Source organism: Canis aureus, chromosome 26 (genome assembly GCF_053574225.1).
Source record: "Canis aureus isolate CA01 chromosome 26, VMU_Caureus_v.1.0, whole genome shotgun sequence".
Lineage (NCBI taxonomy): Eukaryota > Metazoa > Chordata > Mammalia > Carnivora > Canidae > Canis > Canis aureus.
Genome location: NC_135636.1, coordinates 49,405,322 through 49,428,833, shown reverse-complemented (window position 1 = coordinate 49,428,833; position 23,512 = coordinate 49,405,322). Strand labels below are relative to the sequence as shown.

Here is a 23,512-nt window from a genome sequence, read left to right as displayed (position 1 = left end):
ACCATGTTTGGGGTGGTTTGTTAGGTGGTAAGAGCTAATTGAATAGTATAATAGCAACATGGTGCCCACCTGAGGAATTTTAAGGGTAATTTTGACCAGTGGTGATTTTTACCTTACTCCACGATAACCCACCTTTCCTGGGACACACTGCTGGGATAGACAACTGCATCAGCACTGAAAAGGGTCAGAATTGATTAGTTCCTCTGGCAGTGGCACTGTACTTTGTTTTCTTCAAATATTGCAAGGTCTTGATGTAGAGTTTCTTCAGCTCCCCTTTTCCCACCGCTGGTCACCCCCTCCAGGCTAACTCAGTGTCGATGATGGCCTCTGTACCTGATCTTTGCCCTGTTCTCTCGCCCATTTCTTTGAAGGGCCTACAGAGCTCATATATTAGCATTTTAAGGTATAGCAAGATTATCATCCACTGGTTCTTAATACAGCTCAAGTACTAGCATACTTTTTCACATTCATTTGAGATCAAAACTGTTTGTTGGAATGCAAAAGAAACAGCTAGAAGAGAGGCCACAGGACACACTGGAGAGCTCTCGCTGGCCAAGAAAGTTGGCAGCATGCATCTCCCACTCTCCCTGGCTTAGAAAATACTGTACATTCTGGCACACTTGAGTCTCATCAGCTGTCAGGATATCTCCATTAACTCGGTTTATTTAGTAAAATATTTCAAACAAAAGGTGGTAGAACAGGGACGCCTGGGCGGCTCAGCGGCTGAACACCTGCCTTCCGCTCAGGATGTGATCCTGGAATCCCGGGATCAAGTCCCGCATCGGGCTCCCTGCAGGGAACCTGCTTCTCCCTCTGCCTGTGTCTCTGCCTCTCTCTCTATCTCTAATAAATAAATACATAAAATCTAAAAGAAAAAAAAGTGGTAGATTTAGCATTGCTCAAGATGACATTAAATAGAGGATTCCAGTTTAGCTTCCACCTATTGAAAAACTCATTTTTTTCATTCATTCAAATGTTTATAGAGCATCTAGTCTGTCAGGTGCTATTTCATGTGCTGATTTCTCTTACAATACACCAGTACACAGGTGAGAGAGTTTTTTAAAACAAATTACGTAATGCATCCGAAAATAAGTGTTATGGTAAGGAAGGGCGGGAGGGAGGTGAGATAGGTGTGGGGGGAGACAGAGGCAGGGAGGGAGGGTTACCACTTTCAATGGGATAGGTCAGGTGAGCATCGCCTAGAAGGTGATGTTAAACACAGGAAGCTCCTGATGGCGTGAGCCATAGTGGCATTTGGCAAAAGATGGTTTTCAGGCAGCAGAACAGCAATGCCAAAGCCCTGAGGTGGGAATGTGTCTGGCATGCTTGACACATAATACACTAAATGGAAAGGAAATAAATACATTCATAGATACCAACCTACCCGACTATATATTTTGCGGTTCTTTCAGGGAAAAATCTATTTCCCTGGGTCTTTGTTTCCTCACCTGCAAAGCGGGGAGAAAAACGTCTAGGTACAAAACGACCAAAAATTATAGCTACAGAGGCACCCTTCTCAGTTAAATGACAAGAGGCCTGCCCTTCTCATCGTTGTCACTATGACTCTCCTCTCTGGCAGATGGAAAAAGCTCAGTTTAAAGCTCTCTTTTTGGCCAAGCTATGGGGATAACCCAAAATGGAGAACCATCCTCCAGGACCACCTCCCTTTATGCATGGAACACAACTTCAAAGGTCACCTTTGCTAGATGTCATGCATCCCAACACCAGTTCTCCCCAGCACAGGCCTGACCACACTGGAGGCTTATCATGACCCCTTGCAGCTCAGAAGACATAAAATAAAATGGTACATAACACCACAATTCATGATCGCCTGGTAGGTTATAAATAGACTTGGGTGTTTTACAGTATGAAATAACATTTCAGAATATGTTACTGGTGATGGTTACTGTTTTATATAAATACATTAGGCAGGGAAACAGCAAACAGATGTGCTGAATTCAAAGCAGAGTAGGACAGAGGGTCCTTAATATTCATGGAATTCAGAGAATTACAAGTTAACCCTTACCTATTCAACTGCCCACTCTGGGAATGCCACATTTGGGTAGGCATTCTTTGAGCATATGCACCTTGTGTGCACTAAATGCAATGCACAGATCCATATAACGGGCCGGTGGGCTCTCTACTCATTAAAGTTATGTCGATTGGCACCCATGAAGATTACCCTTGATACTCCTCAAACCTCCATCTTTCAGCAGTGCTAGCCTACAGTGAGTTTTATTTTTTCAATTAAGCTACAATTTACATGCAGTACTATTTACCTTTTAAGTGTATGGCTCTATGAATTTTGATAAACAGACACAATTGTGTATCCACCAAGAGAACAGAGATACAGAAGAATACCCCCTCCTCCCAGCTGCTCCACACCTCTTCTGATTAGCCCCTTCCCCTCCCCTAGCCTAGCAACCACAGATCTACTTTTATCCCTCTTGTTTTGCCTTTTCCAGATGTCATATACATGAAATTATAGACTATGTAACTTTTCTAGTCTGACTTCTTTCACTCATCATAATGCCTCTGAGACACATCCATGTTGTTGCGTGTTTCATTAGTTCATCCTTGTTATTGCTGGGTACACCACCATTATGTGTGAGTGTGCCATAGTTTATTTACTTTCCCTACCTGCTGGGTGATGTCTGAGGAAGCCTGCGGGAAGAGTTGGGACATTCACCACTACCTGACAGCAAGGAGGCCACCCTTGCCCATGGTGGCAGTGGAAGCCATGAGAACAGTAACAAGGCATCCTATCTATCCCAGGCACTAGGAGATAGCAGTGATGGCCTAGTGGGGAGCCCAACTATCACCCTTCCCAAGGACTAATGAAAAGCTCCCCCTTTGAGGTCAAGACAGAGTAAGCAACCTGGCCTCCTATCTACCCACTTCCCCTGCTGAGCAGTATCAAAGAAACCCAATTAAAACAGGTTTAATCAACCCAGGCTCTCATAACAAACCCCAAAAAGTTCACGTTTCAATCAAAACTCATTTGTCATACCAAGATATAGGAAAATCTCAAACTGAAAATAAAATCATAGATGCCAACTAAGATGCAAAAAAAATGTTGGAATTATGGGGTTTTTTAAAGATTTTATTTATTTATTCATGAAAGACACAGAGAGAGAAGCAGAGACATAGGCAGAGGGAGAGGCAGGACTCGAACCCAGGACTCCGGGATCACAACCTGAGCCAAAAGGCAGACACTCACCACCGAGGCACTCAGGTGCCCCTTGGATTATCTGACAAAGATTTTAGAGCAGCCATCATAAAAATGTTTCAATGAACACTTATGAATATGCTTGAAACAAATAAAAAAAATTCAGGGGAAAAAAGAACAACCAAATGGAAATTTTTTTAAAAAGATTTTATTATTTGGGATCCCTGGGTGGCGCAGCGGTTTGGCTCCTGCCTTTGGCCCAGGGCGCGATCCTGGAGACCCGGGATCAAATCCCACATCGGGCTCCCGGTGCATGGAGCCTGCTTCTCCCTCTGCCTGTGTCTCTGCCTCTCTCTCTCTCTCTCTCTGTGACTATCATAAATAAATAAAAATAAAAATAAAAAGATTTTATTATTTATTCGAGACAGAGAGAGAATGAGCAGGAGGGGAGGCACAGAGGAAGAGAGAGAAGCAGACTTCCCACTGAGCAGGGAGCCCGATGCACAGCTCAATCCCAGAACCCTGAGATCATGACCTGAACCGACGGCAGACACTCAACAGACTGAGCTACGAAGGAGCTCCCCAAATGGAAATTTCAGAACTGAAAAATGCTATAACCAAAATTTTCAAAACTCAATGGATGAGCTCAAGAGCAGGATGGAAGGGACAGAAAAAAGAATCAATCAATCTGAAGATAAAATAACTGAAATTCCCAGTCTGAACTACAGAGAGAAAACAGGCTGAAAAAATGAACAGAGCCTCAGAAACCTGTGGGACTAACAAAGTATAACATTCATGTCATCAGAGTCCTGGCAAGAGAAGTAAAAGGGGACTAATAAGCTCAAACAGTACTTCAATAATGGCTGAAAACTTCAATTTGGCAAAAGACACAAAACCTACAGATTCAGAAAGCTAATGAACCCCAAACGAGATAAAACCAAAGAAACTCTCACCAAAATACATCAAACTTCTGAACTCTGAAAACAAAGAAAAAAATCTTGAAAACAATGAGAGAGAAGTGACACCTTACTTCAAGGGTAAAAACCATTCTAACGACAGCAAACTCCTCCTCAGAAACTTGAGGCCAGGAGGATTAAATGGTATATTCTGAAAGGTCTGAAATAAAAGAACTGTCAACCCAAATTCTAGAGCCAGAAAAAAAAAAAAATCCTCCTTGAATGAAGGGGAAATAGAGACATTCTCAAACAAAAGAGAACCAAGAGAATTTGTCACCAGCAGACCTATCCTAGAGGAATAAGCTAAAGGAAGTTCTCTAAAGAAAAAGGAAATAATAAAAGAAGGAAACTTGGAACATCAAGAAGAAAAAAGAGTAACAGAGTAAAAGTATAGGTAATATAGTATTTCCTTTAGAACATTTTAAATGATGTTTGATGGTTGAAACAAAAAATAACAGTCTGGGGGCGCCAGAAATGGAGGAAGGTAAAAGGAGGTAAAGTTCATACACTTCACTCCAAATGGTAAAATAGTGACACCGTGGACTCCAATGAACTGTGTGTCTATGATGTCATCTGGGTCTATGATGTCATACAGAGAGCAACCACATACTCAATATGGGATAGCCAATGGAGTCTGCCTAAACCACAGGCCACAAATGTGGTGTCTCTGCAACAGTATAGCCTCAGACTGGAGATGCTGTATCCGCAGCCTTCCTGACAGAGAAACTAGGGCCCAGCAGACCAAGCACAGCATCTCTGTAGCTTGGGGATGGGGGGCCCTACACAAAGTTGCTGCCCTTCAGCAAGACCTATTTCCCCTCCACATAGCCCATGAGCTCTGAAGACCTCTGTTCCCACTGGTATCCAAATTTCCAGTGCACACCCACATCTCCTGCTTCTTGCCTACAGTCCAGGGTATTACCTACTGTTCACCCAGCAACTCCAGACAAATTCCTGTCTAGCTAAACTTCTCTGCTGTTCCATGGCAAAACCACAGCTTCTCCAATGAGGTCTTGAATGCCAAGTATGCCCTTTCTTGAGTACTCTCTCTCACCCTAGGTTATCACACAGAGTTGCTTTATATCTTATAGTTGGTCTTTTATTATAGTTCATTGTTCCTATGTTTAACTTCCAGAGTGTCACCTACTGTGGTTTCTGTCTCCTGATTAGACACTAACTACTACAGAATTCTAGGAGTGGTCCCAAGAGACAGAGTCCTGAAGATGGGATCTGGGAACTGATGTGGTCATGCCCCTAGACTTGAGTGTCATGCTGAGCTCCTTGCCAATGAGAAATGTGCTGCTTGTAACCCATGACATGCAGTACCACCACAATTAATCAAGCTATCATCTGTGGTTGACTGTGATGAAGTGCCAACTGGAGCACGTGCCTTGCGAGCTTAAGTGGCTTCCGCTCTTGTTGCGTGGCAGTAATGATGACGACAAGGGCTATGGTGTGGGATGAATGTTTCTGAGTGCCCTTGAGTGCTTACAGAGAGAAAATGACAAGCTCAGGTCTGTTAACTTCCACCTCAAGTCATGGTCTAAGAAGCAGACAGCCTCCATGACAGCCCTAAAAGAATCTCTTCTTTCTTATAACCTCAGGGCTGACATTGCTGAAAATCAAACACAAAATGTAATAGTGCAAGTTGCTGATTAAAATGGTAGCTGAATTCACAGTCTTGCCAAGTTTCTCATGTAAAAATAAGGTCATTAATAGGGGAAAAATGAGATCCTTGAAACATGAAATAAAAACATCTTATTGGACCTCAAGAAATTGACAATGTTAAAGTCTGAGTCATCCTGAGCCTCTCTTAGTAGCAGCAGTAGATTCCCTTCCACTGTCCAAGACGACCCGTCTCTGTCAGCTTAAAAACCCTGTGATACCCTCATTTGGGGCAGACACCTTGAAAGGGGCTGCTCCTTCTCCCAACCCACCCTAACCACTCCCTGTTGCCAGGAGACCCCTAACTAGAATCAAGTCTCAGCATGATGGAGGTGGGGAGGACATCAGGTATACAGTGTGACCCAGGAGGAAATAGCTTAATCACCAAAACAGCTGAAGGCCTTTGCTAATACATAGTAGCAGAAATGTGGAGAACACCTACATGGGAATGGATTCCAAGGACTTTGAGAAATACATTAGTGAGGGGCCATTGGCATCTCTGAAAACCTTTCTGGTTGCTGGTTTTTCAGGCCAAGTGTGACCTTAGGGGATGCCACCCTTGGGACAGGCTCCTTGATTTCAATGTGATGCCTGAATCTCAGTATAGCAGAGGCCAAGTGGCAGCACTTAGTTGTCAAAGGCAAAGTAGGTATGTCAACCACACAGCAGTAGGGATGTGTCAATAATCAGAATTCTCTGGGACGCAGAGATCTTTAGGAGTGGCTGATTGATCATGGTGTACCAAGAGTGAAAAAGGTAGTCAACCTGCTAGGACACTGCTTGATCTATATAGCAAGAAACACTCTCTAAGTGTGGTAGTAAACAACTTACTTGAGTCACCAAATGGAGAACCAAGGCCTTTCATCCAGTTTTCAGACCTAAGTCAGTTCACAGACCAGAGGCCCCTGAATGACAGAGCTACTAGATCTCCTGGAAAATGGACCCCACGCTATTGCCGTAAGAAACACTGTTGATCTTCCTTCTAGCCTTTTCCAGAAGGACCTTTGGCCACATACTAGAGTGACTATAGTTGGAATAAAAGGTAAATACTGAACTTTTCAAGGAATACTAGATACTCCAAGGGTAAAGAACTGAGAGCAGCTGAGGTCATACCCTGAGAGCAAGGAATCTATGGAATGGATCACCAAAGAAAGTCATAGATCTGGACCACATCTTCATGGCCACCTGCAGAAATGAAGGTTGGAAAAGCTTTGTGTGTGATCTCTATGCATGCTATACTAATGAGTCTATTTACATATACTAATCATCCCCTACTTCTTTCTCCTTCTTCACACTTTTAAATTTTATGCATGAGTTATTGGGAGGTTAACTTTACAACCCATTCTTCAGGGAAGAGAATATTCAGGAAGCCCTTGACTGAATTTGAAGAGTAATTAATATAGTCCATGACAGATATAATGATTGTTCTCATTTTGAAAGAGTTAAAATTTCTTTACTTGTAAGAAGGAAAGATGTGTTTTGTTAAGCAGAAATATAGAGTTGTTAATTATTGTTTTAAGGAAGTCCCAATATGCATATGGAAACTGAGTGACCACAGGGACAGACCATGTCAGTTTAATAATTTATTGCCTCTTAGCACCAAACTCACCCTTTGACATATGCTATATGATAAACAATGCAATTTCTTTAAGTTTTTAAAGGCACAATGTTAAGGAACATTCCAGGAAGAAGAGGCTTCCTGTAATTTTCAGCAGGGGCCAAGGAGAGGGTCAGTGGTGTGGGTACAAAGACATCTGCTGGAGCCTACCCCTGCCAATGTCCCCAGATGCATTCCCCCTGCAATCTTGCAGCCTCAGCCTGGCACTAAGCTGTCTGCAACCCCACACATGGAAACCAAAGCTCCTGCTCAGCCTGCATGTAGTCTGTGCCTGTGGCCAGAGAGTCACATGGCTGTGTAGCTACTTCTACATCCTGTGCACAGACCACCCATGGCTGGGACATCCAAGAGAACCACTCCACCTCCTACCCATGCAGCCCATTAGCTCCAAAGGCCTTTGAAACCACTGGTGCTGATTCCCAATATACACCCATGTTTCCTATTGTCCATCACCTGCTTACTTCCTACATTCTAGAATGTGGCTTATCATTTACCCAGCAACTGTAGGCAAGCTTAGTCTGGCTAAACCAGCAAGCTTCTCTGCTATTCGAGAGCCAAGCCACAGCCTCTCCAATGAGGCAGGAACCTCTCCCAAGCATGCCTTTCCTCTCAATACTAAAGTATCCTATAGATTTTCCTTACATCTTATAGTCACTGTCTACAAAGGTATTACTTCTTGTCTTAACTTTTACTTACTTAACCTACTGTGTAATATTTACTTCCTGCCAGGATCCAGAATGTCACATTAAGAGAGACCATTTTCCAGGCCATAACACAAACCTCAGCAGTAAGTGAAATCATACAGAATGTGTTCTCTGCCCAGGGTAAAACCAAACTCAACATCAATAACAAAAAGGCTAGCAGGAAAATCTCCAAACACTTGGAATGAATCAGCATACTACTACTACGTAACCTACGTGTTCAAAGAGGAAGTGTCAAGGGTAACAAATTAAAAACAAAACAAAAAAACTGAGTGAATGGGGATCCCTGGGTGGCGCAGCGGTTTAGCGCCTGCCTTTGGCCCAGGGCGCGATCCTGGAGACCAGGGATCGAACCCCGCGTCGGGCTCCCGGTGCATGGAGCCTGCTTCTCCCTCTGCCTATGTCTCTGCCTCTCTCTCTCTCTCTCTCTCTCACTGTGTGCCTATCATAAATAAAAAAAGAAAAGTGAGTGACAATGAAAATACAGCATCTCAGAATTTGTGGGGTGCAGCTAATGCAGTGCACAGAGGGAAATGTAGAGCAGTAAAGGCTTGTATTAGATGAGAGAGAGCCACAAAGCAATAATCTAAGTTACTTCAAGAATCTAGTAAAAGAAAAACATCAGAAGCCCAAAGCAGGCAGAAGAAAGGAGGTAATAAGAAAAAGGGAAGAAATCAATAAAATTGGAAAATAAAAAAAAACAAAGTCAATGAAAAGAAAAGCTTGTTCTTCCAGAATCTTTCAGAATCCCTACAAATATTGAGAAAGGAAAAAAGAGAGAAGATATGAATTAGCAGTATCAGGAAAGAAGCAGGGATATCACTACAGACCCTGTGGCTATCAAATGGATAAAAAGGGAATTAGGAGAATAAATGTGAAACTCAGGTAAGGTTGAAAATTTAGGGGCACCTGGGTGGCTCAGTGGTTGAGCATCTGCCTTTGGCTCAGGTCGTGATCCCAGGGTCTTGGGATCAAGTCCCATATCGGGCTCCCCACAGGGAGCCTGCTTCTCCCTCTGCCTGTGTCTCTGCCTCTCTCTCATAAATAAATAAAATCTTAAAAAAAATAACCTAGATAAAATGGACAAATTCCTCAAAAAGCACAAACTACCACAATTTGCCAATATGAAAGATCATTTGTATAGCACTCTATTAAACAGATTGAATCTGTAATTTTAAAACTTCCAAAAGAGAATTCTCCAAGCCTTGATGGTTTCACGGAAGAATTCTATGTAATATTTTAAAAAGAATTAACATCAATTCTACATAACCCCAGAAAAGAGAAGAGGAGGGAAGACTTCCTAATTTTATGAATCTACGCATTACCCTGTCACCAAAACCAAAAACAGCACAAAACAGAAAACTAGGAGCAACATGCCTCACGGACAGAGGCAGAATCCTTCACAAAAATATTAGCAAACAACTCTGCAATATAGAAAGAACCATACACCAGGGTTCCAGGGATAGATCAGTGGGATCCACCATATTAACGAGTAAAGGAGGAAAACTGCACAATCACACCAACTGATGTAGGAAAAACTTGTGATGATAGTCAAAACCTACATGTGATTAAAATCTCTCAGAACACAGAAATAGAGGGAAAATTTCTCAACTGGATGAGGAACATCTACAAAACATCTACAGCTGACATTACACTTAAGGGCAAAAAACTGAAATACTTAAGATCGGGAACAAGACAAAGATGCCTCTCATCACACTGATTCAACAGAGTACTGCAAGTTCCAGCCAGTGCAATAAAGCAAGAAAGGAAATGAAAGACAGGGGGGGGAGGAGCAAGATGGCGGAAGAGTAGGGTCTCCAAATCACCTGTCTCCACCAAACTACCTAGAAAACCTTCAAATTATCCTGAAAATCTATGAATTCGGCCTGAGATTTAAAGAGAGACCAGCTGGAATGCTACAGTGAGAAGAGTTCGCGCATCTATCAAGGTAGGAAGACGGGGAAAAAGAAATAAAGAAACAAAGGCATCCGAGGGGGAGGGGCCCCGCGAGGAGCCGGGCTGAGGCCGGGGCGAGTGTCCCCAGGACAGGAGAGCCCCGTCCCGGAGGAGCAGGAGCTGCACCGACCTTCCCGGGCGGAAAGGGGCTCCCGGGGAGTTGGAGCAGGACCCAGGAGGGCGGGGATGCCCTCGGGCTCCCGGGGACAGTAACAGCAACTGCGCGCCCAGGAGAGTGCGCCGAGCTCCCTAAGGGCTGCAGCGCGCACGGCGGGACCCGGCGGGACACGGAGCAGCTGAAGGGGCTCGGGCGGCGGCTCCGCGGAGGGGGCTGCGCGGCCCGGGAGCGCGAATCCACCAGCGCAGGCCCCGGAGCACAGGGCGCCGGGACACAGCCCAGGATCCGGCCTCCACCGGGACAGGCAGAGGCCGGGAGGGCCCAGGACAGCGAGGACGCTCCTGCCCCAGCTGAGCAGATCAGCGGCCCCGCCCCGGAGCCTCCAGGCCCTGCAGACGGAGTTCCTGCCGGAGCTGAATCCAGGTTTCCAGAGCTGCCCCGCCACTGGGGCTGTTCCTCCTGCGGCCTCACGGGGTAAACAACCCCCACCGAGCCCTGCACCAGGCAGGGGCACAGCAGCTCCCCCAACTGCTAACACCTGAAAATCAGCACAACAGGCCCCTCCCCCAGAACACCAGCTAGACTGACAACTTCCAGGAGAAGCCAAGGGACTTAAAGAACACAGAATCAGAAGATACTCCCCGGTGGTTCTTTTTTTTTTTTTTTTTTTTTTTTTTGTTTTGTTTTGTTTTGGTTTTTTTTTGTTTGTTTTGTTTTGTTTTGCTTTTTGATTTGTTTCCTTCCCCCACCCCCCCTTTTTTTTTCTCCTTTCTTTTTCTTCTTTTTTTTCTTTCGTTTTTTTTTTCTCTTCCCCCTTTTTTTTTTCTCTTTCTCCTTTCTTTCCTTCTTTCTCTCCTCTCTTTTTCTCTTTTTCCCAATACAACTTGCTTTTGGCCACTCTGCACTGAGCAAAATGACTAGAAGGAAAACCTCACCTCAAAAGAAAGAATCAGAAACAGTCCTCTCTCCCACAGAGTTACAAAATCTGGATTACAATTCAATGTCAGAAAGCCAATTCAGAAGCACTATTATACAGCTACTGGTGGCTCTAGAAAAAAGTATAAAGGACTCAAGAGACTTCATGACTGCAGAATTTAGAGCTAATCAGGCAGAAATTAAAAATCAATTGAATGAGATGCAATCCAAACTAGAAGTCCTAACGACGAGGGTTAACGAGGTGGAAGAACGAGTGAGTGACATAGAAGACAAGTTGATAGCAAAGAGGGAAACTGAGGAAAAAAGAGACAAACAATTAAAAGACCATGAAGATAGATTAAGGGAAATAAACGACAGCCTGAGGAAGAAAAACCTACGTTTAATTGGGGTTCCCGAGGGCGCCGAAAGGGACAGAGGGCCAGAATATGTATTTGAACAAATTCTAGCTGAAAACTTTCCTAATCTGGGAAGGGAAACAGGCATTCAGATCCAGGAAATAGAGAGATCCCCCCCTAAAATCAATAAAAACCGTTCAACACCTCGACATTTAATTGTGAAGCTTGCAAATTCCAAAGATAAGGAGAAGATCCTTAAAGCAGCAAGAGACAAGAAATCCCTGACTTTTATGGGGAGGAGTATTAGGGTAACAGCAGACCTCTCCACAGAGACCTGGCAGGCCAGAAAGGGCTGGCAGGATATATTCAGGGTCCTAAATGAAAAGAACATGCAACCAAGAATACTTTATCCAGCAAGGCTCTCATTCAAAATGGAAGGAGAGATAAAGAGCTTCCAAGACAGGCAGCAACTAAAAGAATATGTGACCTCCAAACCAGCTCTGCAAGAAATTTTAAGGGGGACTCTTAAAATTCCCCTTTAAGAAGAAGTTCAGTGGAACAGTCCACAAAAACAAAGACTGAATAGATATCATGATGACACTAAACTCATATCTCTCAATAGTAACTCTGAATGTGAACGGGCTTAATGACCCCATCAAAAGGCGCAGGGTTTCAGACTGGATAAAAAAGCAGGACCCATCTATTTGCTGTCTACAAGAGACTCATTTTAGACAGAAGGACACCTACAGCCTGAAAATAAAAGGTTGGAGAACCATTTACCATTCGAATGGTCCTCAAAAGAAAGCAGGGGTAGCCATCCTTATATCAGATAAACTAAAATTTACCCCAAAGACTGTAGTGAGAGATGAAGAGGGACACTATATCATACTTAAAGGATCTATTCAACAAGAGGACTTAACAATCCTCAATATATATGCTCCGAATGTGGGAGCTGCCAAATATATAAATCAATTATTAACCAAAGTGAAGAAATACTTAGATAATAATACACTTATACTTGGTGACTTCAATCTAGCTCTTTCTATACTCGATAGGTCTTCTAAGCACAACATCTCCAAAGAAACGAGAGCTTTAAATGATACACTGGACCAGATGGATTTCACAGATATCTACAGAACTTTACATCCAAACTCAACTGAATACACATTCTTCTCAAGCGCACATGGAACTTTCTCCAGAATAGACCACATATTGGGACACAAATCGGGTCTGAACCGATACCAAAAGATTGGGATTGTCCCCTGCATATTCTCGGACCATAATGCCTTGAAATTAGAACTAAATCACAACAAGAAGTTTGGAAGGACCTCAAACACGTGGAGGTTAAGGACCATCCTGCTAAAAGATAAAAGGGTCAACCAGGAAATTAAGGAAGAATTAAAAAGATTCATGGAAACTAATGAGAATGAAGATACAACCGTTCAAAATCTTTGGGATGCAGCAAAAGCAGTCCTAAGGGGGAAATACATCGCAATACAAGCATCCATTCAAAAACTGGAAAGAACTCAAATACAAAAGCTAACCTTACACATAAAGGAGCTAGAGAAAAAACAGCAAATAGATCCTACACCCAAGAGAAGAAGGGAGTTAATAAAGATTCGAGCAGAACTCAACGAAATCGAGACCAGAAGAACTGTGGAACAGATCAACAGAACCAGGAGTTGGTTCTTTGAAAGAATTAATAAGATAGATAAACCATTAGCCAGCCTTATTAAAAAGAAGAGAGAGAAGACTCAAATTAATAAAATCATGAATGAGAAAGGAGAGATCACTACCAACACCAAGGAAATACAAACGATTTTAAAAACATATTATGAACAGCTATACGCCAATAAATTAGGCAATCTAGAAGAAATGGACGCATTCCTGGAAAGCCACAAACTACCAAAACTGGAACAGGAAGAAATAGAAAACCTGAACAGGCCAATAACCAGGGAGGAAATTGAAGCAGTCATCAACAACCTCCCAAGACACAAGAGTCCAGGGCCAGATGGCTTCCCAGGAGAATTTTATCAAACGTTTAAAGAAGAAATCATACCTATTCTCCTAAAGCTGTTTGGAAAGATAGAAAGAGATGGAGTACTTCCAAATTCGTTCTATGAAGCCAGCATCACCTTAATTCCAAAGCCAGACAAAGACCCCACCAAAAAGGAGAATTACAGACCAATATCCCTGATGAACATGGATGCAAAAATTCTCAACAAGATACTGGCCAATAGGATCCAACAGTACATTAAGAAAATTATTCACCATGACCAAGTAGGATTTATCCCTGGGACACAAGGCTGGTTCAACACCCGTAAAACAATCAATGTGATTCATCATATCAGCAAGAGAAAAACCAAGAACCATATGATCCTCTCATTGGATGCAGAGAAAGCATTTGACAAAATACAGCATCCATTCCTGATCAAAACTCTTCAGAGTGTAGGAATAGAGGGAACATTCCTCGACATCTTAAAAGCCATCTATGAAAAGCCCACAGCAAATATCATTCTCAATGGGGAAGCACTAGGAGCCTTTCCCCTAAGATCAGGAACAAGACAGGGATGTCCACTCTCACCACTGCTGTTCAACATAGTACTGGAAGTCCTAGCCTCAGCAATCAGACAACAAAAAGACATTAAAGGCATTCAAATTGGCAAAGAAGAAGTCAAACTCTCCCTCTTCGCCGATGACATGATACTCTACATAGAAAACCCAAAAGTCTCCACCCCAAGATTGCTAGAACTCATTCAGCAATTCGGTAGCGTGGCAGGATACAAAATCAATGCCCAGAAGTCAGTGGCATTTCTATACACTAACAATGAGACTGAAGAAAGAGAAATTAAGGAGTCAATCCCATTTACAATTGCACCCAAAAGCATAAGATACCTAGGAATAAACCTCACCAAAGATGTAAAGGATCTATACCCTCAAAACTATAGAACACTTCTGAAAGAAATTGAGGAAGACACAAAGAGATGGAAAAATATTCCATGCTCATGGATTGGCAGAATTAATATTGTGAAAATGTCAATGTTACCCAGGGCAATATACACGTTTAATGCAATCCCTATCAAAATACCATGGACTTTCTTCAGAGAGTTAGAACAAATTATTTTAAGATTTGTGTGGAATCAGAAAAGACCCCGAATAGCCAGGGGAATTTTAAAAAAGAAAACCATATCTGGGGGCATCACAATGCCAGACTTCAGGTTGTACTACAAAGCTGTGGTCATCAAGACAGTGTGGTACTGGCACAAAAACAGACACATAGATCAGTGGAACAGAATAGAGAATCCAGAAGTGGACCCTGAACTTTATGGGCAACTAATATTCGATAAAGGAGGAAAGACTATCCATTGGAAGAACGACAGTCTCTTCAATAAATGGTGCTGGGAAAATTGGACATCCACATGCAGAAGAATGAAACTAGACCACTCTCTTTCACCATACACAAAGATAAACTCAAAATGGATGAAAGATCTAAATGTGAGACAAGATTCCATCAAAATCCTAGAGAAGAACACAGGCAACACCCTTTTTGAACTCGGCCATAGTAACTTCTTGCAAGATACATCCACGAAGACAAAAGAAACAAAAGCAAAAATGAACTATTGGGACTTCATCAAGATAAGAAGCTTTTGCACAGCAAAGGATACAGTCAACAAAACTCAAAGACAACCTACAGAATGGGAGAAGATATTTGCAAATGACATATCAGATAAAGGGCTAGTTTCCAAGATCTATAAAGAACTTATTAAACTCAACACCAAAGAAACAAACAATCCAATCATGAAATGGGCAAAAGACATGAACAGAAATCTCACAGAGGAAGACATAGACATGGCCAACATGCATATGAGAAAATGTTCTGCATCACTGGCCATCAGGGAAATACAAATCAAAACTACAATGAGATACCACCTCACACCAGTGAGAATGGGGAAAATTAACAAGGCAGGAAACAACAAATGTTGGAGAGGATGCGGAGAAAAAGGAACCCTCTTACACTGTTGGTGGGAATGTGAACTGGTGCAGCCACTCTGGAAAACTGTGTGGAGGTTCCTCAAACAGTTAAAAATATACCTGCCCTACGACCCAGCAATTGCACTGTTGGGGATTTACCCCAAAGATACAAATGCAATGAAACGCCGGGACACCTGCACCCCGATGTTTATAGCAGCAATGGCCACGATAGCCAAACTGTGGAAGGAGCCTCGGTGTCCAACGAAAGATGAATGGATAAAGAAGATGTGGTTTATGTATACAATGGAATATTACTCAGCTATTAGAAATGACAAATACCCACCATTTGCTTCAACGTGGATGGAACTGGAGGGTATTATGCTGAGTGAAGTAAGTCAGTCGGAGAAGGACAAACATTATATGTTCTCATTCATTTGGGGAATATAAATAATAGTGAAAGGGAATATAAGGGAAGGGAGAAGAAATGTGTGGGAAATATCAGAAAGGGAGACAGAACGTAAAGACTGCTAACTCTGGGAAACGAACTAGGGGTGGTAGAAGGGGAGGAGGGCGGGGGGTGGGAGTGAATGGGTGACGGGCACTGGGTGTTATTCTGTATGTTAGTAAATTGAACACCAATAAAAAATAAAAAAAAAATAAAAAAAAAAAAGGAAATGAAAGACATAAGGATGGGAAAGGAAGAAATAAAACTGTCCCTTTTTGCAGATGGCATGATTGTCTATGTAGAAAATTCCAAGAAATCTACCCCCCCAAAAAGATTCCTAGAACTAATAAATTCATCAAAGTCATCTGATACAAGTTCAACATACAAAAGTCAATTCAACTTTTATAACTAGCGATGAACAGCTGGAAACCAAACTTAAAAGACAATGCCATTTATAATCACTCAAAAAAAAATGACATACTTCTGTATAAATCTAATGAAACCTGTACAGGACCTATATGCTGAAAAGTGCAAAGCACTGATGGAAGAACTCAAAGAAAGTCTAAATAAAGAAAGAGACACTATGTCCACAGATTGGAAAATTGACCTTAGTAAAGATGTCCATTCTCCCCAGACTGCGACACAGGCTTAAGCTGGTCCTATCAAAATCCCAGTAAGACTTTTTAAGAGCAAAGACACTAGTACTCTAAAATTTATATAGAAAGGTAAACAACTGCAATAACTCAGTTTTGAAAAAGGATAATAAAATGTGGGACGCCTGGGTGGCTCGGTGGTTGAGTGTCTCTGCCTTTGGCTCAGGGCGTGATCCTGGGGTCCTGGGATCGAATCCTGCATCGGGCTCCCCGCAGGCAGCCTGCTTCTCCCTCTGCCTATGTCTCTGCCTCTCTCTCTCTGTGTCCCTCATGAATAAATAAAAAAAAAAAATTTAAAGAATTTAAATTGTTTCAACCTATTAAAAAAAAGGATAATAAAATGGAAGAAATAAAATGAAAATGGAAGAAATAAAATGAAAGAATCAAATCCGTGAACCTGATTTGAAAATGTATTACACAGCTACAGTGATCGAGACGGTGTCCCTTTTAATAGAGGAACAGACATACAGATCAACAGAATTTTCTTTAAAAACAGAATTAGAAGGCTAATTCTAATTAGGCTAATTCTAATTAGCCTTCTAATTAGCTAATTCTAATTAGCCTTAGGGTGGCTCGGTGGTTTAGCACTGCCTTCAGCCCAGGGCATGATCCTGGAGACTCGGGATCAAGTCCCACATCAGGCCCCCTGAATGGAGCCTGCTTCTCCCTCTGCCTGTGTCTCTGCCCCCCTCTCTCTCTCTCTCTCTCTCTCTGTGTGTGTGTGTGTGTCTCATGAATAAATAGATTCTTTAAAAAAAAAAAAAAAAAACAGAATTAGACCCACACAAATATGCCCAGCTGATTTTGAACAAGGGTTCAAATGCAATTCAGGGGAGGGAGTATGTAACTTTTTCAAACAAATTATACTGGAGTAACTTACATCCAGAGGTACAAAAAAAATAAAAGTCAACCTCAACCTCACAACTCACGTAGACAAAAATGAACTTAAAATGTGAAACCAAGTGGAGTGTAAACTCTAATGCCATAAAGCTCTTGAAGAAAATACTGGAGAAAATCTTTAGGATCTAGGGCATAGGAAGGAGTTTTCTGACTTGACACTAAGAGCATGAACCATAAAAGAAAAACTGATAAACTGGACCTCACTGAGATGAAGAATCTTTCCTCTGTGAAAGCCCCTACTTATAAGACAGTGAAAACAGTACTCAGAGACTCACAACCTCATGAGAAGGTGTTCAACATTTTTAGCCATCAGAGAAATGCAAATTAAAACCACACTGAGATATCACTGCACGCCTATCAGAATGGCAAAAACAAAAAATAGTGACACCACCAAACACGGGTGAGGACATGGAGCCACTAGATACACTGGTGGTGTGAGTGTCTAGTGGTCCAGCCATTCCGGAAAAGAGCTGGGCAGTTTCAATCCAGGAATTGTACTCCTGGGCATTTATCCCAGAGAAAGGAAAAGTTCTGTCCACACAAAGCCTGTACACAAATGTTCATAACAGATTTATTTATAAGAGCAAAAAACTGGAATCAGCCCAGACGAATGTTTAAACCAACTGTGATACATCCATATCATAGAATACTACTTGACAATAAGAAGTGGCAAACTATTAATATACAGAACAATTGGGATGACTCTCCAGGGAATTATGCTGAGCAAAGAAAGTTAACATGCTGTGTGATTCTACTCATTTAACATTCTTGAAATCACAAATTCTAGAACAGGAGGACAGATTGGTCCTTTACTAGGAGTTAAGAAGAGGAGGGCAAGAAAAAAGTGAGCATGACCATCAGGGAGGGATACCTGTGATGATGGAAATGGTCTGCATCTTGACTGTACCTACATCAATATCCTCGTTGTGATCTGCAAGATGTCACCACTGGGGGAAACTGGATAAAAAGTACATGGGATCTTTCTGGATTATTTCTTTCAACCACAAACAAATCTACAATTATCTCAAAACAAATGGCTAACTAATAAAATAATAAATAGTACTTACTTACTAAAAAGAGAACTGAAATAGGAACCACCTTCCAGTGTGAGTGTCAGTGTATTAAGTGCAGCACCTGCAGTTTCCCTAAAGCCATGTCCCTGGCCCAGATTGCCACAAGGCTCCCCTTCAAGAAACAGACTTAACGGGTGGGGGTGACTGGGTAACGGGCACTGAGGGGTGCACTTGATAGGATGAGCACTGGGTGTTATTCCATATGTTGGCAAATTTAACACCAATAAAAATAAATTTATATAAAAAAAAAAAGAAACGAACTTAACAGGCACCATTTTTCTTGACATGGTCTTCTTTGTACCAATCCCTCTGCCTTATGTATCCTTATATTCAAACGACATAGTACATCACCACCATATGCAGAAAAGCTCTGCCATGGCTATGAATACCAAGTGGTCACCACAGCTAAAGCAATGGAAGTCTGAAAAGAGCCTCACTTGGTTGCAAGCCAAAACAGAGAAAAGACTTCCTCCCTATGCCCCATACAGGCTCTGCACAAATTCCCCAGAGTGGCCATTCCAGGGCCACTCAGCCACCAGTGCAGCACCACACCCAGAAGGGCCGAGTGGGTGCCAGGACTCCCAGAATGACACCTGTCTCCAAGTCTGCTGCTGACAAACTCCATGACTTTGAGTAAGTCATTCAACTTCTCCAAGCCAAGTACTCTTGATCTAAGAAGTGGGGCTCATGTCCACTTTTTCAAAATACTGGATAACACAGTAGATGTGATTGGCGTTGTGCACAGCAGGTACTCCATGTGCTAGTATTTTCCCCCTTAATCAAACAGAACTCCCCCACCTCCCTTCTGCAAGCTTAGTTCCCTGCATACATGTTTACCACGTCTACCAGGAGAAAAGTCTCTGCCCCATACCTGTTGGCCTCTTATAGTGGCATTTCCCACAGGCCACCACGCAGTGACCATTTAGGCTCCTGTGGCTCTCCTCCTCCTTAACTGTACCCCTCCCCCAACTTCTCGGTCTAAGTGCCACTGACAAAGCCCATCTTCATCCTTTGGCTTCTCAGGATCTTCCCACAGCCCCCAAGATGGCTGCAGAACCTAAACATTTGCTCTGCCCTAAATGCCTGTTCTTATCTGGGACAGAAGAATCAGGCACATTATTTTAAACTGGCCCTGACGCTGATTTTGCTTTTCCCAGCCAGCCGACGCTATCATTTTTCTAGCTTGCATCCTGTCCCTCACTGCATTTTGGCAGATAACATCTCTGGTTTCATTCTTACAGAAAGATTTGCTACGGGAACAGAGAAACACGTTACCTCTCAGAGCATGGCTCCGTGGCTTATCTGACAGACCCTCCAGCTCTCAGCTATTTTGGACACTGGAAAGCCAAATATGTGTGTAAATACGTCGTCCAAGGTCCACGCTCCCTTGTAAATCTCATTGAAAAATGCTACCCTTGGGTGATCAGTACAAGTGCTATAAATAGGATCTGTATCAAATACCTTTTTAGAATCTACTGTACATTTAGTTTTACAAACTCTTGGGCTAACATAATATTTCTAAACAATTCACACCTTCATTTTAATTAGGTCTATCATTGGAAAAAATGCTTACAAAGCCACAAATTTCCTATAGGTTGTTTTTATGTTTAGTCAAACATGGACTGCAGACCTGGTTTCTGACAGCCATTATGAACTGCAACAAATATTTTGACAAAAGCAACAGTGTTGTTAAGCACACAAGAGAATTACTGAACTGGGTCAGACCCAGTTTTATGTAGTATTTCTTTTTAACTATGTGCTTAAAGACAAATATATCATTAAGAACACAGAGTAAAAAAAAAAAAAGTTTGTTTTTTTTTTTTAAGCTGACATCTTCTATATGCTTATCTCATGGGACATGTTACATACCTTTATGAAGAGTGATGATTTGCAGCCAATGATATTCCAACTCAAACACAATGACCTGGCCAGAAACAAAGAAGACATCCACAGTTCAAGAAGAGATCTGTGGGCTGCACCACCACCACCACCACCACCCGCACCCCTAGGAAAGAAGGGCTCACATACCCTCCCATTCCATGTAGGGAGTTTGCGACTCTGCTGAGAAGGTGTCTGAGGCATCTTCCACCATCCCCACTCTGCAGGAAGCATCTCAAACCACAGAGAGATGCTCCCTGCATCTTAGAAAATAAAGCAAAAGAGGATGGCTCTCCCATTGCTTGGCCTTTGAGTCAACTCTGTTTAACTGAGAAAAGCACCATTTTGAGCAGCATGGAGGAGACTCAAGCAGAGATGAAACCTGGGCTGGCTCCAAAATAGGAAGTACATTATTATCTATATATGACTTAATGTCACAGCAGCAGCCCTTAGAAAACAGGAAGAGATAGACACAGACAGGGGAAAAAACAGAGCCATAGTTCACATCTAATAATTGTGACTATTGATCTAACAACCCATAAACAGAGACTGCTCCCTGGAAATGATGGTGTACAGCCCCCTGCATTATAGGAGAGGTTTTTCAGGACAGGCTGGTAAGAATTGGAGCTAGTGTGGTCCTTTTCCTGGATGTGGAGCTGGAAAGAGTGTCTGCACAGCCTCCACCTGCACTCCTGGAGCTTCCCGAGGGCCCAGAACAAGCATTTCCCCCACAAGTGACGATGGCAGGAGACCTCACAAGGATCTCTGTGATGCTGATGCTCTCCCTACTTACAACTTTGATACTTTGTTCCACATGGAATTGTTTGCATTTGTTTTTATTTTTGACACACTGCAATCAACTATTAAACTGACGACTCCATCCTAGGTGCCTCTTAAGTTGTGTGCCCATGGTGAGTCCCCCTCTCAACCCACAACTTTGGAAGGCACAAACATGACAGTGATGGAGGATGAAAAATACAGTTGTTCTAAGTAGTGAAGGCTGGGAGACAAATGGGGTACGCTAGTGGAAAGTAGTACATTCAAGAGAGAGACAAGGCGAACCAAATGCAACACTGGCAACACAGACCAGGTGCTACTAACTCCTTTAGGCCGGTGTCCCATTGCCCTGAACGTGCCACTTTCTCACTGGGAGAGGGAGGTGTCCGTGTCTCCCACTTTGCCATCAGTAATGTCCCGCTGGTTATGTGTCTAAGACTCGTGTTCAGCTAGGTTGATTTAGGGGCTGAGTGATCTAGGCTTTGGAAGAACCAAATGATGCAGATGCACATGGCTTCCACTCCCTGTCTGTCTCCCTGGCATCAGTGAGTAGGCACCTCACTGGCTCTGCCTGAGCCACAGGGAGCATGCAGTTTTAAACAGGAAAGTGACTGATGCAGAGCCAACTTTGATGCAACTGGTCCACACAAGCAAGACAGAACTAAGTTGGCATGTGCAGCATGGCCACGCCTCAGTGTCTCCTCCCCTCCCCAAGACCCCTGGAATCTCCAGAACCCAGCAGCCACAAGTAAATACCTGCCTGGCACTGACATGACCTGCTCTGATTTGTTGGTACTTGTACCTCTTCTGTTGTTAAATATTATAAGAAACACTCCTGGCCACAAGAGACATACAAATGAAACCTTGCCAAAGCCCAGAGGAAGGGGGCTTCAGGAGCCTTCCTAGAGGAAAGGACAGATGAACTGAACTGGGCACTGCAGGATGTGTAAGAATCTGATGGGCAGAAGTGGCACTAAAAAGCAAGGTGGGACGGCTGGGAAACTCAGAGGGGCCAAAGATGACATCTGCATGCTCCACTGCCCCTGCAGGGAGAGGGCTCCAGGCAGCTGTGGATCGGGGGTGTGGAGGATACTGGAAACATAAGCTGGCAGGAGCGCACAAGACACCCGAGCTCTCATGGTGAAGATACGGGCCTTGCCTGCAGCCGGGGAGGGCTCCCAGCAGCCTGAGTGCTGCGGGAACGAAGGGCCAAAGCAGAAAGGTGTGAGGCTCCTCAGGGCACTGCCACCCCCCCCCCCCACCATTCTGTGAGGGGCCTGGCCCAAATGTGTCCCCCCCTCTTGGCTAAGGAGGCCCTCAAAGACAAATTTGTCTCTATATCCTAAGAGGACTTTGATTTGCCTTTTTTCTCCAAAGTCAGTCTGAACACACTTCATTAAGATAAATTAACGGAGGAGTTTCCTGTATAAGAGCTAAAACATTGATTAAAATACAATTAACACCAAAAACCCTTTGGAGTTGATTGAAAATAAATACATTGACAATGAATGATAAACAAAAGGTGATATAGCCATACAATGGACTATCATTAGGCAACAGAAAGGAAATGAAGTCCTGACACTGCTATCATGCAGATGACCCTTGAAAACGTTAGGCTAGGTAGGAGAAGGCAGCCACACAAGGCCACATGTTGTAGGCTTCCATCTATAGGAAATGTCCAGAACAGGTAACCCCACAAGGAGAGAAAGTGAGTCTGTGGTTGCCATGGGCTGGGAGAGTGGGGGGAATGACTGCTAATGGGTACACGGTTTATTTTGGGGGTGCTGAAAAATGTTCTGGGATCATAGTGGTGACTGCACAACTGTGTGAATATATTAAAAACCACTCAACTGTACACTTTCGAAAGATGGATTTCACAGTATGCGACTCACACCTCAATGTAACAATAATCACTCGTCAGCCAGGCTCTTGAGCACAGAACTCTCCAGAGTGGGTGCATCAGACAGCCAACGAGCTCGGCATGGGCAATTGTCACCAAAAAAACGAAAAAGAATATAATTTCCAAAGAATGGTGAACTTACTTTCTCCAGCCTTTTTTTCCCCAAGAAACAAACAGAAAAGATCTATCACTCCCTTGCCAGAGACAAGTTTCATTCGGCAACACTGCAGTCTTCCATGACAATTCTTGAAACAAAGCTAATACGTGCAGCTACAAGCAGCAGCAGCAGCAGCACTAGGAGGAGACGCCCGACACCCTGGGAGGCCCTGTGAGAACAAGCGGAACAATCACACACACACATTCCTGCTGAGAAGCTGTGGCCAGGAGTAGAATGATGCCCCGACTTTGGGATTCGGTCTCGGGACTTCCCCCAGTCCCTGAGTGTGCCATCCCATGGTAG

The 23,512-nt window shown here is 43.1% G+C and overlaps 1 long non-coding RNA gene across 1 annotated transcript; it reads left to right on the top strand.

Annotated features, from left to right (window-relative positions):
* The first annotated feature begins 7,727 nt into the window (after positions 1 to 7,727).
* On the top strand, positions 7,728 to 20,673 carry LOC144298620 (uncharacterized). Its single transcript, XR_013365570.1, has 2 exons — positions 7,728 to 8,074; positions 19,739 to 20,673. It is a non-coding gene; the product is annotated as an uncharacterized LOC144298620 (long non-coding RNA).
* The last annotated feature ends 2,839 nt before the right edge of the window (positions 20,674 to 23,512 follow it).